The sequence below is a fragment of the Prenolepis imparis genome, unplaced genomic scaffold, assembly GCF_030444845.1.
Source record: "Prenolepis imparis isolate NDT839.2.m4 unplaced genomic scaffold, iyPreImpa1.0 SCAF_5, whole genome shotgun sequence".
In the NCBI taxonomy this organism is placed as follows: Eukaryota; Metazoa; Arthropoda; class Insecta; order Hymenoptera; family Formicidae; genus Prenolepis; species Prenolepis imparis.
The window spans coordinates 16,555,001-16,570,414 of NW_028141163.1; the positions used below are offsets into that span (position 1 = coordinate 16,555,001).

Sequence of the window (15,414 nt, forward strand, 5' to 3'; positions counted from 1 at the left end):
TCTAAAACGGACGTGCGATCAAAGGTCGATTACATAACTTTTCACTTTCTTACGGATGAAAAAGTTGAAAGCTAAAATTTTGCGCACGAATACATTCGGATGTTTTTTTTATATCCCTGTTCTTTGTGTTTTTATTCCAGTAGCTTGATTTCACTTAATATAATCTGCATTCGCTTAAAACTTATTATTAACGTCTTTTCAATTTGGATTTTTCTACTTTTAAATCTAACTTTTTTAACAAAGTATATTTATAGAACCTCGTCGTTTAGTAACTTTTATTTTCAAAGAAAAAGATTTTGAAGTGCGTGATATTATTCGAAACGATGAAAAACAGAGAGTAAGAGAGTTCATTAAGAATCGGGCCGATTATCGCGCGATTTATCGAATGAACACGTCAAATAAATGCTCTGGCATTGCGAAACGTTGCACGCTGGAACCGTATCGGCTATGAAATCCGAATCGTACAGAGATCGGGAAAAAGAGAAGGGAAGGTTAACAGGCCACGACAAGAAGAGGGGCGGACAGAGACGAAAAGATTGGTGAGAAGAGGGAAAAGGGAGAGGTTACAAGCGAGACTGCGAGTTCGTTGGAGCATCCAAAAAAGGGGAACGCAAGAACGCCCGTGGATTTACGTTGATGTATCGCCCGAGGTGACCGAGAAAGAGAAAGGACCGAGAAAAGGGAGGGAGGGTAAAACGGGAAATAGGGTGGGGCACAGTAGAGAAGCAGAGGGGAAAAATATTTGTAGGTTATGCCGGCGGGTCAACGCCACCCGCCTGTTCCTCACATGAACGCAGTCTGTCATGAGACTAAAATTAAAACGAGGCATACCCCGATACCAGCATGCACGCGTCTAGAAATGCTTGTAATACATCGTATCTCTCTCTCTCGATATTATATCAGATAATATAGTGTTATTGAATAAACTTCCGGCCACAATATTGAGCTACGAAATACTATATCTGGATATAATATTGAATAAGAGATACAGAGCGTGCTAGAATTTTGTAATGCCTTGTACACTTTTATATCTACCAATTATTTGCATTGAATTTAAAATTCCATAAAATCTTTATAAAAGAATTCGTCTTTTATACAATTTAAAAAGATTGGTTTAAGAGAAATTCTGAGGGAGAAAAATTATGTCAATTGCAAATAAAAATAAATAATAGAGTTCTACGTAAGTATTTAAAATAGTTCCAATGATTATATATATAAATACAAAAAAATTGAATTCGAAAATATGGTGCGACAAGTTCACGCAGCGCACCATATCATGAAAATAAATTATTTTTTCGGAGTTCTAGTTAGTTTTACAATAGTTCTACAGTTCTATGTCAATCATACCAATAGTTGTAGCAATTAAATGCAACAAATCAATTTTTGAAAACTCAATGCCCAAATTGTAATTCATATAAGAAAAGTAACAGTTCCGATCGAATCGTATTTGTGCAACATTTTAACCTGATTTTGTACGAAATTTTAATTATTTTTGTTCAAAAAAATTTTTATTTCTCAAATAAAAACCATTTTTAACATTTGAAAATCAACTTTTATTTTTAAAACATTTTTTACGAGTTTTTGCCGAACAAGAGTTCTGCATAGCGTTCCACACAAAATACAAATAAAATTAGATTTGAACAAATTAAATATCAAATATTAATAATTTCATAAATTATAATATTTAATAAAATATATATTTAAATAAACATCATATAACAACACATCATTTTTACTTTTTAAATAATCTTGTCTGGGTTATTATTGTTTTATGCTTATAAATCAATGCGAAGTAATGCATAATTCCAGAAAAATTGTACATATATTGCGAGAGTGAGACACCCCTCGATATATATAAAAATACATTAATTTTTGTATAAACATTTAATATAATATTCACTAGTATTTTTATTTGGTTGCGTTTCATACGTGTTTTAGGCAAGAAGCGTTTACTTATTATCCTGTTCGTACATGTTTTGACTTTTTAAAAATTGATTTTTTGGTATTTAATCATTGGAACTATTTAAAATACTTACGTAGAACTCTAGAACTATTCAAAAGAATGCCAGAATTCTAAAAAAAACTTAAAAATTTTGAAGTATGGAGTGCCAAATTTACAAAAGTAAGGAACGAATCGTGCGAGGCAAATACGAGAGTAAGATTTTTTGCCGTATAATGCGAGTTTTAATTAATTATTATTAGTCAAAAATGGGAAAATCATACAAAGATCTCGAAACTGCGAGTATTCAGCCTGAGATAATTTCGCGTACGTTACGTCATGGACCATATAAAACACTTCTGCGATTCCAATCTCTCGTATGTACACATCATGGTCACCAACGATGATGTCACCGAGATAATTTTTCATTCGATGATGCGGCAGAAAAAAATGTGCACAAGAGCATTTACTAATTCATCGTGTAGTTCTGGACATAATCCGTAAATTTTGAACCACATGCGGCATTATGAAATTGCATTCTGTGACCTTTGATCAAATCTCGAAAGAATAAGCTATAAATGAGTGAATGTCGGAATGGGATTCACCGTACTTCCCGGCTGACGTAAACTTCCGGTGTGCGCAGTTACCTCTACATAATGTGAATTGATAGCGTTCAAATGAGAGGTGGAAAATAAAAGTCACTTATACATATATGAGAGAATAAATATAAAAAGAACACTTAATAACATAACTTGGATGCTCATAATGTTCATAATGCTCGTTTAATTACAATGACTATTAAAATTTAAATTATTCGCTTCCGAAACCGTGTGCAATTTTATCTGGTTAAAGATAATATTGTCCATTTTATTTTCCTCGAACATTTCGCGATATTATGTTATGCCAAAGAAAAAAGAAAACTATAAATGAAAACTGTAAATATTGATAATATAATTTTTTCGATAATTAGTTTAATATTAAAAAAGCTGTAAAATTTTTATTACATTTTTTCGTGAAACAATTATATATATAATTTTTAATACAATAATTACATTTCACAAGAAAATGTAATAAAAATATTAAATGTTTCTATCTGTTAAAGCTTTCTTAATATTGAACTAATTGTAGAAACAGAGAAAAAATTCTTTCTATTATAATCTTTGTTTATTTAAAACTTGAATGATCTGATTGGAGATATGATTTCTTTATATAATAAAAATCTAATATTATAATATTTTAATATATACCAAAAATTATACGCAAATGTATGCGTAGGTGCGTTTTATGTAAAATCGAAGGCAGTTAACACCTGCCAATAAACCTAACGATCATGTCACATCATTATGGAGCATTTGTCACAACTGTTATACCTGCGGTGAAACATTCTAGTAAAGTCGCCTAAGTCTCATTGTGAAAAACGTATCGATTACACGGGTATCGTTGTAAAGACCTTCGGGCGTCAGACCTTCAGTAGGTAGGTGCGACTTCCTACGGGTACTATAAACACGTGAAAACCGCCGACTAGACGCCGGCGCTAGAAAAAGGGTCCCTACGAGCGCGCGGCAGGGAGGAAGAGGAACACAGTAGAAAAGCCTTCAATAGGAAAGATGAAAGACGGCGAGGTCGGAATGTCAGTGGGACACGCCCATCGGAAGGTACTGTAATTTGATGCGTTTGTGCGACGCGGACGCGCGTCGCCAACTTACGAGAGCAAAGCGACGCATTTTTGCGCGCGGCTTTATCTGTCAAGCGTCTCTTCTACTTCTTCCTCTTCTTTCCCGCCTCCTCCTCGGCCCCCTTCACCCCCCAGCGAAAATTATCCACTCGTGTTACGTTACGTTAAAAAAAAAAAAAAAAAAATAAATACAGTGCGGCCGGTTGTACAAGAGAAATGCGATCCGATCGGAGATACGATACGTGATGTAAACGCGCGAAGCACGTGGTGTAAATATCGCGCGCTGCTCGTCGAATCTCGAAGCTGTAAAAACGAATCCTGGGATTCGAACGAGCAAGAAGGCACATGAATATATCGCGTCCCTTGTAATTTTGACCGGTCAGGCGAAAATGTACGCGTTTCATGATAACTCGCGTGTAAAGCCCGAATCACGATCAAGCGAACGAGCACGAACGATCACAAATATCAACCAGCATGAAAAAGCGTTAATTAGTGATTTTCGAAATATTTAAGCTTTTGTAAAAAAATATTTGTATAAAATAATTTATATAAGGTAATTTATACAAATTTTTCTTAATTTTTTTTTATTGATATTTTATTCGTGATAGTTTGTTTAATCTGTAATCCGGATTATCGTTTATAAGTTTGAAATTTGCTTTAAATTCGCGTCCCCAATCCTCAAAATCCATTTTAGTCAATTGGTGAAATTAGCGAACAATTAAACATAAATGAGAAAATAAATGATACCTATGTATTTATTGATAATTCCCGCAAATTAATATTGTGTAATATTATAATCGTTATAATCGCAATAATGTAAAACATATTGTCAATCGTCGTTGTAATTATTCATTAAGACCATGATTAATATAAAGAGAATTAAAAATGTATATTAATTATACATATATAATGTCAGTTTTACTAGCTCGGAAAAATGCATCTTGCAGCTAATAAATAAAATAGATTACAAAGAAACATTCGTAAAGTATATTATTCCGAAGAAAAATGATTTTAGAACTATTGAAAAATTTACGAATAAAAAACCTGCATAAAGTCCTGCCTTGATTTTTAATCTTTGATTTATACATTTGAGATTAATCATTTCCATATACATATATGTATATAAAATACCAGAAAATGATTAATCTAAAATGTATAAATCAAAGATTAATATATAAATAGTAAGACAGAAAAAAAAGAGAGAGATATCAAAGGAAATGTGATGTGAAAAAAACGCGATATAGAAAGGTATCGCGCTTGCGCAAAAAAATTCCAATTCATTTATTTCAATAATAATTCCATTTTATTTAACTGCACGTTTCTATCTTGTTTCTATCTTTTTTTTATTTCCAAATGCGGGCGCATATAGTTTTGAAAACAAAAATTACGACAAAAAAATGAAACGTAGAAAAGTGTAGCTAAACGAAACGACCACCAAACCTTAGACAATAAAAAGATTACGGAAGCGTCTCAAAGTGCTTCGCGTTGCGATAACGAAATTATGTATACACACATACGTACTTTAGTCGAGCAACGTCGTTCGCAACTGCGATTTTCAAACACGTTGTCGCCGAGTGCCAACGGATTTCGACGAAAAAGTCTGCGTCGCTATCTTCCAGACACACCGTGTTTCACGCGCGATTTTAACAAACTCACAATTTTTCCGATATCTTTCCCAAGCACATCATCCTTGGAGCATCGAGCACGTGCACGCACCTTTGACCGACTCGCATTCGTGGAATCGGCCCAAGACACGAATTCGCGGAATCCGACGCGGAGAGGTTTCAGGTTACGTGCGGCGTTCGCCGCGATCGCCAGCGAACAATTGAAGCGAGACGATGCTATCGCGACGAGAGCGAGCGGGAGGGAACGACACGTGAGACGAACGTGAATTTCGAAACGCAGCTATCGCGCGGACGTTATGCGATAATTCACCGACGAACGCGATAACGATAATCGCTGGCGAGCTGGCGACGAAAACGTTGAAAACTCGAGTAGCCACACGCTCCCATTTGTCTACCAATCTGAAGCTCGTCAACGACTAACTTCAGACGGGACGCTTGCGCCCCCCTCTTGGTCTCTCTTTCTCTCTCATCAGCACATTCTCTCTCTCTCTCTCTCTCTATATATATATCTCGATTACAATGCGCTTGAAATTACATAGACCATAGACTAAGCGCGATACTCTGTATATCTCGTTTTTTCAGATCACATTTCCTTTGATATCTCTTCTTACTCTCTTGTTTGTTATATTAATCTTCGATTTATATATATATTTTAGATTAATCATTTTCTGGTATGTATATATATGAGGAAATGATTAATCTCAAATGCATAAATCAAAGAATATAAATGCCAAGAGAAAAAAATTGTATATATATTTAATTGCTTAGAATTTTGTGCAAATTATTCGATCAAAATTTCCGTCAGCAAGATAAAAAATTAATTAGCATCGTGTAAAAGCGAGAAATGACACTGACGAAATAATTAACGATATAATATGATTTACAATATTATTCTTTTGAGATAGAAATTAATCATAAGAGCGTTTTCATACATTTGTATATTTTGCATGTGATATTATTTATATAGATATCATTTCAGATATTGCACAATTAAATATTATTTCTTTTCTTTTTCATACATTATTTTTTAATCATTCTCAATTAATAATTTTTCAACGTTAATACATTATTGAAAAGTTTGTAATATATTATTGATACTTTCATATTTAACTGTACTAAATATAAAAAGTGTCAAACTGTCAAGATGTAAATCATCACTTACAATTAATCGAATTCGTAAATATCGTCATCATATTCTTTTAATAACATTTTCAGTTGCAGCGATGCAAATCACAATTGAATGCAATATTTAACTCGGATGGTTATATATGCATGATTAAATATACATTTGATATGTATAAAAAAAGCCACTGCAATGTATTTTCGATCTGCATTTTCATATTAAACTTGATTTAAATTAAAAATGCAACTTGATGCGAAATATAAGTTATATGAAATCTGAGTATTTAAAATTAAAAAGGGACTTTTAAACGGATTTAGACTGCTTCGATAGAAAATATTATAATATTGAATAATCCTGATTATACCTGATATAATATACAGTATAAAAATATTGAATATAATCCTGATTATATACAATATAAAAGAACCCTGATATATATACAATATAAAAGAATTATATATAGATATCCAGAATTAACTGGCATTTTTTTCGTCTAACAATTCTTTGTTCAATTCAATCCCTTTTAGCGCGTACTAATAAAAAAACCAATAATTAGTTTTTGCAACGTCATACTTTCGCGCGCAGATAGAGTAGAAATTAAAATTTCTTCTTTGACACACTTCTCTCTATAAGTATCTATTCAGTGGAATAAGCAACTCGCATCTTAAGACGTGTATTCTCATTAATTGTGCACGTGACATTAATATTTACTGTGTCAGAAACGTGCCACCGCAAAATCTGCAAGATATTAAACTACAAGATATCGCGATTATCGGCGTATAGCTAACCTAATCTAATTTAACTCTTCGCGTTAAATACGCGATAGAGCGCGAATGGAAAGAGTTTCAGAGAACAAACACAGCCGCCGCGACGTAGAACACACCGCGTGACGTCATTTTCGCGCGCGCGACGCGTAGATTCTAAACGCGTATATTCATAATATATACATATTAATCACGTTGAAGCGAACGATACCATATACACGGACACCCACGCGAAAGATGTCATTTATCGCGAGATCTTATTTCATCACCCCACGAATCGCCGCCTATTCTCCCGTATTTACGATCGTATACGCGTCACACCCACAGCATCCGTCACGCACACACACATATATACACATACACGCATTGAGATGCACTCTCGTAGAGGCACATAAACAGGTGTTACCTATTATGTAGGTAAACCGCAAATAGGAAACTCTGTATATGGCATTTACCTTGCTCTGGAACACGCAGCGGATTCAGACGCGATCTTGCCGTAATGTTGGTCACCTTGACACGAGGAATTGTCCCAGATAGCGGATAATTCAGGAAGATTCTCTCCTTTTGTCACCAATCAACAAAACACTTTCAAATAAAACTTGCCGGCCACTTATATATATCCCGCGAGTATATTAAATATCGAACACCACTGTTCCGAGAAAACTGCGTGTCTCCGTATATATCTCACACACTTTTTTATCGTAAAATCCCGGTGTACTTCGCGAACACGAACGCGCGCACAGACGACGGTGTATTACGGTATATATCCGTGCGAGTTGTATCACGAATGAAAAAAACCACCGCTCTCGCTCTCTTTCTCTCTTTTTTCTCTTCTCTCCCTCTCTCACACACGACGTTAGTAGACTCGCGTTTGCTGAACCGCCGTTGCTGCACCAACGTTTCAACTCATAATCAGCTTTCCCCGATCACACGAGCTCTCCTGGTTTTTTCTCAATTTCCGCGCGCGCCGCGACTTTCTCTCTCTCTCGTATCTGTGTATCTCTCACTTCCTCGCTCTTCCTTCTCACTGAGCTCGAGATGCGATTCTGACGACCCGGAAATGTCAAACTTCGCCGGGGTTTAAACGTCGGTACGAGCCGCTGACGGCGAGGCACACGCGACCTGGACGAACGTTGCAACACGACGACGACGACGGCGACGTACTACGTGTCGCGACGATGACGACGGCAATAACAGCGGCAGCGACGGCAGCAGCTGCGTCGGCGGCGGCGGCGGCGGCGGCGGCAGCAGCAGCGGCGACGGCGGCGGCGGTGGTGGCAGCTACGGCAATGGCGACGTACGTCGGAGGCGACAGCAAACACGACGACGTCGTTGATATACAACCGGCGCTTGCAACGGAAACGGGTGTGTATTACAAATGCAGCTGACGGAAGCCTCGATGCGATTTTTTTTTTGAGAGAGGGTGAAGAGGTAAGGCGAGCGATGCTGGTTAGGCGACGGGACTGCGACTGCTTGCTTGCTAGCCGCTAGCGGGGGCCTGGCGCGACAGCGACTGCCCGACGGCAGCGCCCCCCCTCTCCGGCTCCAGCGAACCTCCCCACCATCACGACTCTCCTTCGCGGTCCGTCTCGCTCCCACTCTAGTTTATCGTGGAGTCTCGCCCGCGCGTGTGGTGTATATGTCTTTCTCTCTCTCTCTCGTCATTTCGCCGCATTCCAACGTACTCCACATCGCACCGGAGCATCTTCTTCTCGCAGTCTCTCTCTCTCTCTCTCTCGCACCTGCTGGATATCCACCCGCTTCACGGTACGTTCCTTCTCTCTTTCTCTCTATCCCAAAAGCTTCTCTCGTTCGCCCCCGCTAGATAACTCCGCTTCTCCTCTCCTTCTATCGCGTAATTCTATTGTCTCGTTCTCTCTCTCTCTCTCTCGCTCGCGCCTACCACAGAGATATGTCTTTTTTCCTTCCCCGTTCTCTCCCGCTTCGCGCGTTGCGTTTCTCCTCTCTCTCGCGCTTTCTTTCTCTCGGCCGTCCCGGTGATTCGCTCCATCTCGCTCCCACGTTCGCTCTCGCGGTCCTACATACATCCACATCGCCACCACCGCCACCGCCACCCTACCAGTCGACGACGACGACGACGACGAGGCCGCCGAAACCCCTCTCCGCGGCTCGATAAACCGCCTCGACGCGCATGCCCGCGTTTTCCCTTCGTTCCCCTTCCGCATCCTCTCGTTTCCCATATGACCGTAACTCCGTCCTCGTCCCGTTCTCGCCCGCTTGACGACCCAGCCTGTCTGCTCGCTCGCTCATCTCGCTCTGGAGAACCGGCAATGGGGTTAGGTTAGGTTAGATTTGGTCGCGCATCGCCTGCTGACTATCACGCTCGCCGTTCGCGCGGGTGGAGGGGTTCAGTCACTCTCTCTCTCTCTCTCTTACTTACTGCAACTCGTAGCGTCCTTTTCAAACGTTCTCTCTCTCTCTCTTGCGATCTTCTTCCTTCCGCCACTACTACCAACACAACGAAGAAGAACTTACCGTATACTGTACGTCGCGGAGTAATCTTGTTTCACCGCGCGCGCGGAAAAGAGAGCGAGAGAGAAGGAAAGAGTGATAAAGTTCGAAAGCGGGAACGTAGACGAAGAATGTGCGCGTGAAGGAGGGAAATTCTTTGTACCGACGCCGATGGGGTTTAAGCGCGCGGCGGGGAGAGAGAGATTCTCGGATGCCATAGAGAGGCGGCGGATCGCGGGCGTATATTTTTCACACGGAACGTGTGTCGTCGCGATGCGTCTGAATGTGTGTTCGATAATCAAACTCGATCTCGAGATCCTCGATCATCGATTATGACGCGCGACTCTCTCGACCGAATTCCGGAATCCGGCCGGTCGCGCTTTATTGACTCCGAAATTCGAGCGCGAGTTCTCGGATTCCCTGCAACTGTCCTGCATCCTTTCCGCGCCTGAATTTCGAAACCGAGGGGAGAAGAGGAAGTGCATATGTATACGCAAAATCGGTATCGGCATCGGCATTGTTAGACCTCTCTATCCGGCTTGTAATCTCGCTTGCGGTGGGGGGCTCGCTTGTGGTGGTTAGGTTAGATTAACGCGACGCGTCTCTAAAAACTTTCTGATTCATCGGATCCTCGCTGGAATATCTCCAAAGCTTGATTGGCTCAATAAAATCTCCTCTTACAAACACGCGATAAGTAGAATGATCTCAGCTAGAAGCGGAACACTAATATCTTCGCTTTGAAAGTTATGTGAGTGTATACAGAGATGGAAGCTTCCTCTTTATAAACGATGAAAAATCTGCGTACAAAAATCGGTGAGTTATATAGACCGACTGACTGACTTGATCTCAATTTTTTATTTCTAATATATGAGAGAAGTTATTATATTTCAATTTTATCGTTCGCATTTTTAATGTTACAATACACCTCCGATTCTCTAAAACGCACTCAAATAATTGCGTGTCAACCTAACCTTCACGGTTATAAATAATTGAAGTATATATAGTCGATTAGATTTCCTTCATTTTTCTTTGACTTATTTGCTTGAATTTCTTTAAATATATTGCGCACGGCGTTTTTACATAATATTATAAAATAAATGACATCATGAATATGCAAGTTCATGAAAATTCATAGAACTACTTAAGTGTTAACACGTTGAATGCCGGCAAAGTTGCTAGTTTTCTATGCAAAGACTTACCTGATATGTACTATAATTTTGTCTTAACAAAGGATTTCAAATTTATGTTTATGCGTATACACAAACGCAATATTTACGAAAATATAATAATACATAATTATTGAATTTTATTTGAACGAATAATTTTATGCAAAATAAAACTCTCGTGTGTTTGAATAAGATTTTTTAAATTAATTGTTTAAATTATTTATTATTTACAATTATTTATTATTTAAATTATTTATGATACGTATTTTTGCCATCATATTATGTCACAGAAGCAATTATAATAAAAGCAATAAATATCCAACGGATTTATTCGTTGAAGCTCAAAATTTTTGCAACTCAATATCAACAAATGTCTGTATCTGTATGCGTAGGTCGGATCAAAATTGCGTCAACATCAAATCCTGAAAGGAAGTGGCACTCAATCAACGAGTCCTAGAGATTACCAGCCATTATGGACCCGATTCCACTGGCCAGCCAAAGGTAAGCGAATCAGCTTTCTCTTTCTAGCACAATCTTCGTTATAGTATATGAAGAAAGAACAAAGTAAACTAAATTCAGAATTGACCAGTGAGAAGCAAATAAGAGATTAAAAACTAAAATGCATCTATAAAAACATTAAAAACTAAAATACGTATCATAATTAAAATATTGTCAAACCGACATAAATATTTACCTATTAAAAATTGTAAAATCTCTCTCTCTTATCTCTAAAATAGTTTCATAACTAAATCGATCGAAAAAAATAAAAGATTGAAAGTATAGAAGAGAAATAGAGATGTTAAACAACAGCCCACGCGCAAACATCCTGCGTGTTCGGGATATATTCTGTATCCTCGTACAAAGCCGGAGAGAGATCCTTCGAGTCTGATTCCAAACCAGAGGACCATGGCGTATCATTCGAGCCTCTTGCATACACACACAACATCGGTTCAGTATCTCTCACACGCGCCTTGTTATTCGCATGTTCACGATTATCGTAGTCGCGATGTCACAACAGAGATCGGCCGCACTTCATCCACGGTGGTTCATCTTGATTCGGTGCTGGTTTCGTCCTGTCGATCTAAAGCGCAGTGAAAGCAGACGCTGGCTGCCTGACTCTAATGGATCACCCGTGCTTCCTTTGCATGTGAACTCTCGCATATCGGCTTTTACATCTGTCCTTTAACTCGGTGACACGGAATACATTTCGTTCTTTTATTCCTTTTGTACAATGTGTCGCGGAACACAGTATAAAGGAAACGATCGCGCCATTAATTTTAATGATAGATCTTATGATTAATTTAAAATCGATTTTTTCTACAACCATTATATCTTCGTCAACATATTGTCACATATATAGAGAGAATTTTCTCTTAGAATTTACTCTGAAAATCATGGTAATCGTGGACAATATGGTATGGAAAGAATTTTATGAGAATTTCTCTGATATTTATTACAATAAAAATAATAATATCTATTACAATAAAATATAAAATATGTTTGATTAATTTTACTATGCAGTTTAGTAAAATTAATCAAACATGTTTTATATAATATTGTGATAGATATTATTTTTATTGTGATAAATATTAATCAGAAAAATTCTCATAAAATTCTTTCCATACCATATTATCCCACGATTACCATGATTTTCAGGGTAAATTTTACGAGAAAATTCTCTCTGTGTACATATATATAAAACAATATTTTATTTTACTAAAGTAAAAATTTTTTTGTATTCAAAAATTTTTATTTAAAAATCAATTAGCAAGACTTAATATCGCAACTAATAATAGTCTGCTAATATATTAATTAGCACGACAGAACATCAGAATGTCTCCTTCAATCGATAAATGGAAACGTTTGATAATTAAGAAGAGAGAGAAATATTTCGCAAGAAAATGGAGAAATGAAGCGCGTAAATGTCTGTCGTGTCGTTAGTGGGGTTTCTAATCTCAGCTCGTTGTTACAATCGCAGGAACGTCTATTTGCTTTCGTGTTACGCCTGGTGAGCATCTCCGGTGCAAAACTCTTTCTTGAGTGAGTTTCGATATCGCAGCGGAAGCGGAAACGCGCCATTCCTGCGTCGCTGGCTCTGATAAGCTCAGCTACGTCTACCTTGAGATAAATACACTTTCCATTTTCAAAACCCATATACCAATCTATAGGAGCGGAAGTACGCGTCTGCACGAAAATTCACCGTTTTGTCCTTAACTGATTTCTTTATGTTGTAGTAATATAATCGAAACGATTGAAACTTGAACTTTGATAATCTGCGCGTGCTTGAATAAATATTCCACATTAAGTGTTAAAGAAAGCTCTATTTATTTAAAAAGATTTACAAAATATTTTTTCGAAAAGCTTCTATTAATACTTATGACAGACTCTGAAATTTTATAATTCAATTTTAATTTATTATAATTTTAATTTTAATGAACTTTTTGATACTTGGATAATTTTTTATAATAAAAATTAAAGAGAATATAAAATTATTTGACAATCTTGTATTATAATATAACAGTTTCTCTTTACTTCATCAACAAAATTTAATTTAACCAGAAAGAGAGTGCTTATACAAAATTGAATAAAAATTAATTTCTTAATATTTTTAAATGCAGAATTTTTTGGAATAGTAAAAGACTAGGCGTCTCAACTTGCCTTTTAATTATGTTTGATTGTCAATTAATTTAGATGACGAGATGAAAAATCGCAAATGGAAGCTGCTCGAAATGTTGTCAGTTTATGATTTATATCAGACGGTTTTCGCATGGCATAATTCGCTGTAAAACGCGCTATTGAATACACACGTGTTTCCTGCGTCGGTGCACAGGGTAATTGTAATACTGCATAATCGCGAAACGCGAAATTATTCGGTGCGCCAAATGCCGGATGGTATCGCATCGTAACATTGAAAAATGAATAAGCGAATTGGCGCACGCTCCATACAAGGCAAGGCACGTACGGGCGTATAAAAGCGAGAAAGAGAAAATATATAGATGACAAAGAAATAGATCGCGGGAGAGGGAACAGAGAATACTCGTCGGAACACGTGAGATAAGAAAAAGAGAGAAACGGAGGGAAAATAGAGGGGACAAAGGCAGCCGCGCCGAGGTGTGACACGTAACAACGAGAAACGAGGGGTACGAGGTGATATTTTTCATGAAGCCGAACTGAATAAATTTTTAACAAAAACTGCTGACTCGCCGCGTTATGCTTCTTTCTTTTCGCTTCTTCTTTGCCAGCCAGCCAGCTGTCATCTTTTTTCTTTTCTCTCTCTCTTTCCCTCATCTCGCTTCGTTTCGAATATATTCGCGATACGATACAAACGCTTATGGTATTTCGATATTATCGAGATATCTACGCTTTGCCACCGATGCCTGATAATATTATCCACGTCGATACCTGTTATTCAATATTAGCTACATGTTGATACAACACTAGGCAGCGAGGAAGAGAGGCAGTAGATTGCAAATAGGATATATCAGATCTCTCGCATAGATATGTTCCTTTTCATCATCAGTGATGCGATTTATAAATTCGTATAATTGCATTTTACGCACAATATTTTATGTATAAAAAATATACATTAAGACTCCGATATATATGTGATAAATTTGCGGTATCAATCCTTGTTAAAAAAACATTGCTTCAACAATTATGCTATTGCATCATATGACACGTCGCGTGTCGTCACGTGTCATATGATGCTGTGGTTTGTGCTGAAAAGTTAAGCAGGGGCATCGATTTTAAAACGCATGCTCTATTGTAAAGCCACGTGTCAGAATTATACTTTGTGATTCGTTTTCAAGGACGCTTTGAGGAAGTATGACATTGTTATAACAACCGTATCTATAAAAGAATATGTTTAATCTTAATTTTATTTCATAAAATCGCATTATTTGCCATATGATTTTAATTAAATCGTAATATTTGATCAAATATTTTCAAACGTATTAATGTCATGGCAAGAATAGAAATGCAAAAATAGATGAAATTCAGACTTTAAAATTGATATAGAAATTTGACTTTGACTGAAAAATGTGTGTCTGATGAACATATCTCTACATGCAATTTCTCTTTCTCTCTCTCTTATAATATTCATATACATACTGTAAGCTATACGTTCTAGAACGACGTCGTTATCTTGAGCAGCGCATATGTATCGGCGTGTAATGAGTTACTAATACGCGTATTATAACACGTGACATGCATAATGCATGACATAAAAAAAAATATATATATATATATATATATAACTTACAGCTGCAGGCAGCAGCATAATTCTGCGACTGTGAAAAAAATATCGTAGGAAAGATATTATGTTGTAAAAAAATATGTTTTTATTTTGCCAAACGATGCAATAGACGTTTTGTGTTTGTCGCTATATTACAAATGCATCTCAAATTGCAAGGTACATTGAAGCATCCACATTCTCTCTCTCAAAGTTTTATATTTATTACTATTTTTTCATAATTAAATAAGTATTATATATACATATATATTTATGATGATGTGTCCGACATAAATATAACAAATTGACACGAAAGAGTACGCGCTTATAAATATGCAATTTTTGACACAGAGTGTCGATGATTGTAATCGTGTTGGTTATTTTATAAAAGGATGACATTGTTAACGACACCTTCCGCA

General features: G+C 37.1%; 1 protein-coding gene and 1 long non-coding RNA gene across 21 annotated transcripts in view; one reads left to right on the plus strand and one right to left on the minus strand.

Annotated features, from left to right (window-relative positions):
• Positions 1–8,635, minus strand: part of LOC145936221 (protein muscleblind) — a 382,974-nt gene extending 374,339 nt beyond the window's left edge. For 13 of the 14 annotated variants that reach the window (XR_014425345.1, XM_083038188.1, XM_083038194.1 and 10 more), the window contains exon 1: positions 7,582–8,635. The gene's annotated coding sequence lies outside the window, so the exon portion shown is untranslated. Of the gene's footprint in view, positions 1–5,135; positions 5,649–7,581 lie in introns of those variants that run through there. The other variant, XM_083038184.1, reaches the window with a different exon arrangement.
• LOC145936227 (uncharacterized) overlaps positions 1–15,414 on the plus strand; it is a 274,129-nt gene that overhangs the window by 229,617 nt on the left and 29,098 nt on the right. For 2 of the 7 annotated variants that reach the window (XR_014425353.1, XR_014425352.1), the window contains exons 1-2: positions 8,759–10,411; positions 11,157–11,265. This is a non-coding gene — a long non-coding RNA (uncharacterized LOC145936227). Of the gene's footprint in view, positions 1–8,753; positions 10,412–11,156; positions 11,266–15,414 lie in introns of those variants that run through there. The other 5 variants (XR_014425354.1, XR_014425355.1, XR_014425356.1 and 2 more) reach the window with 5 other exon arrangements.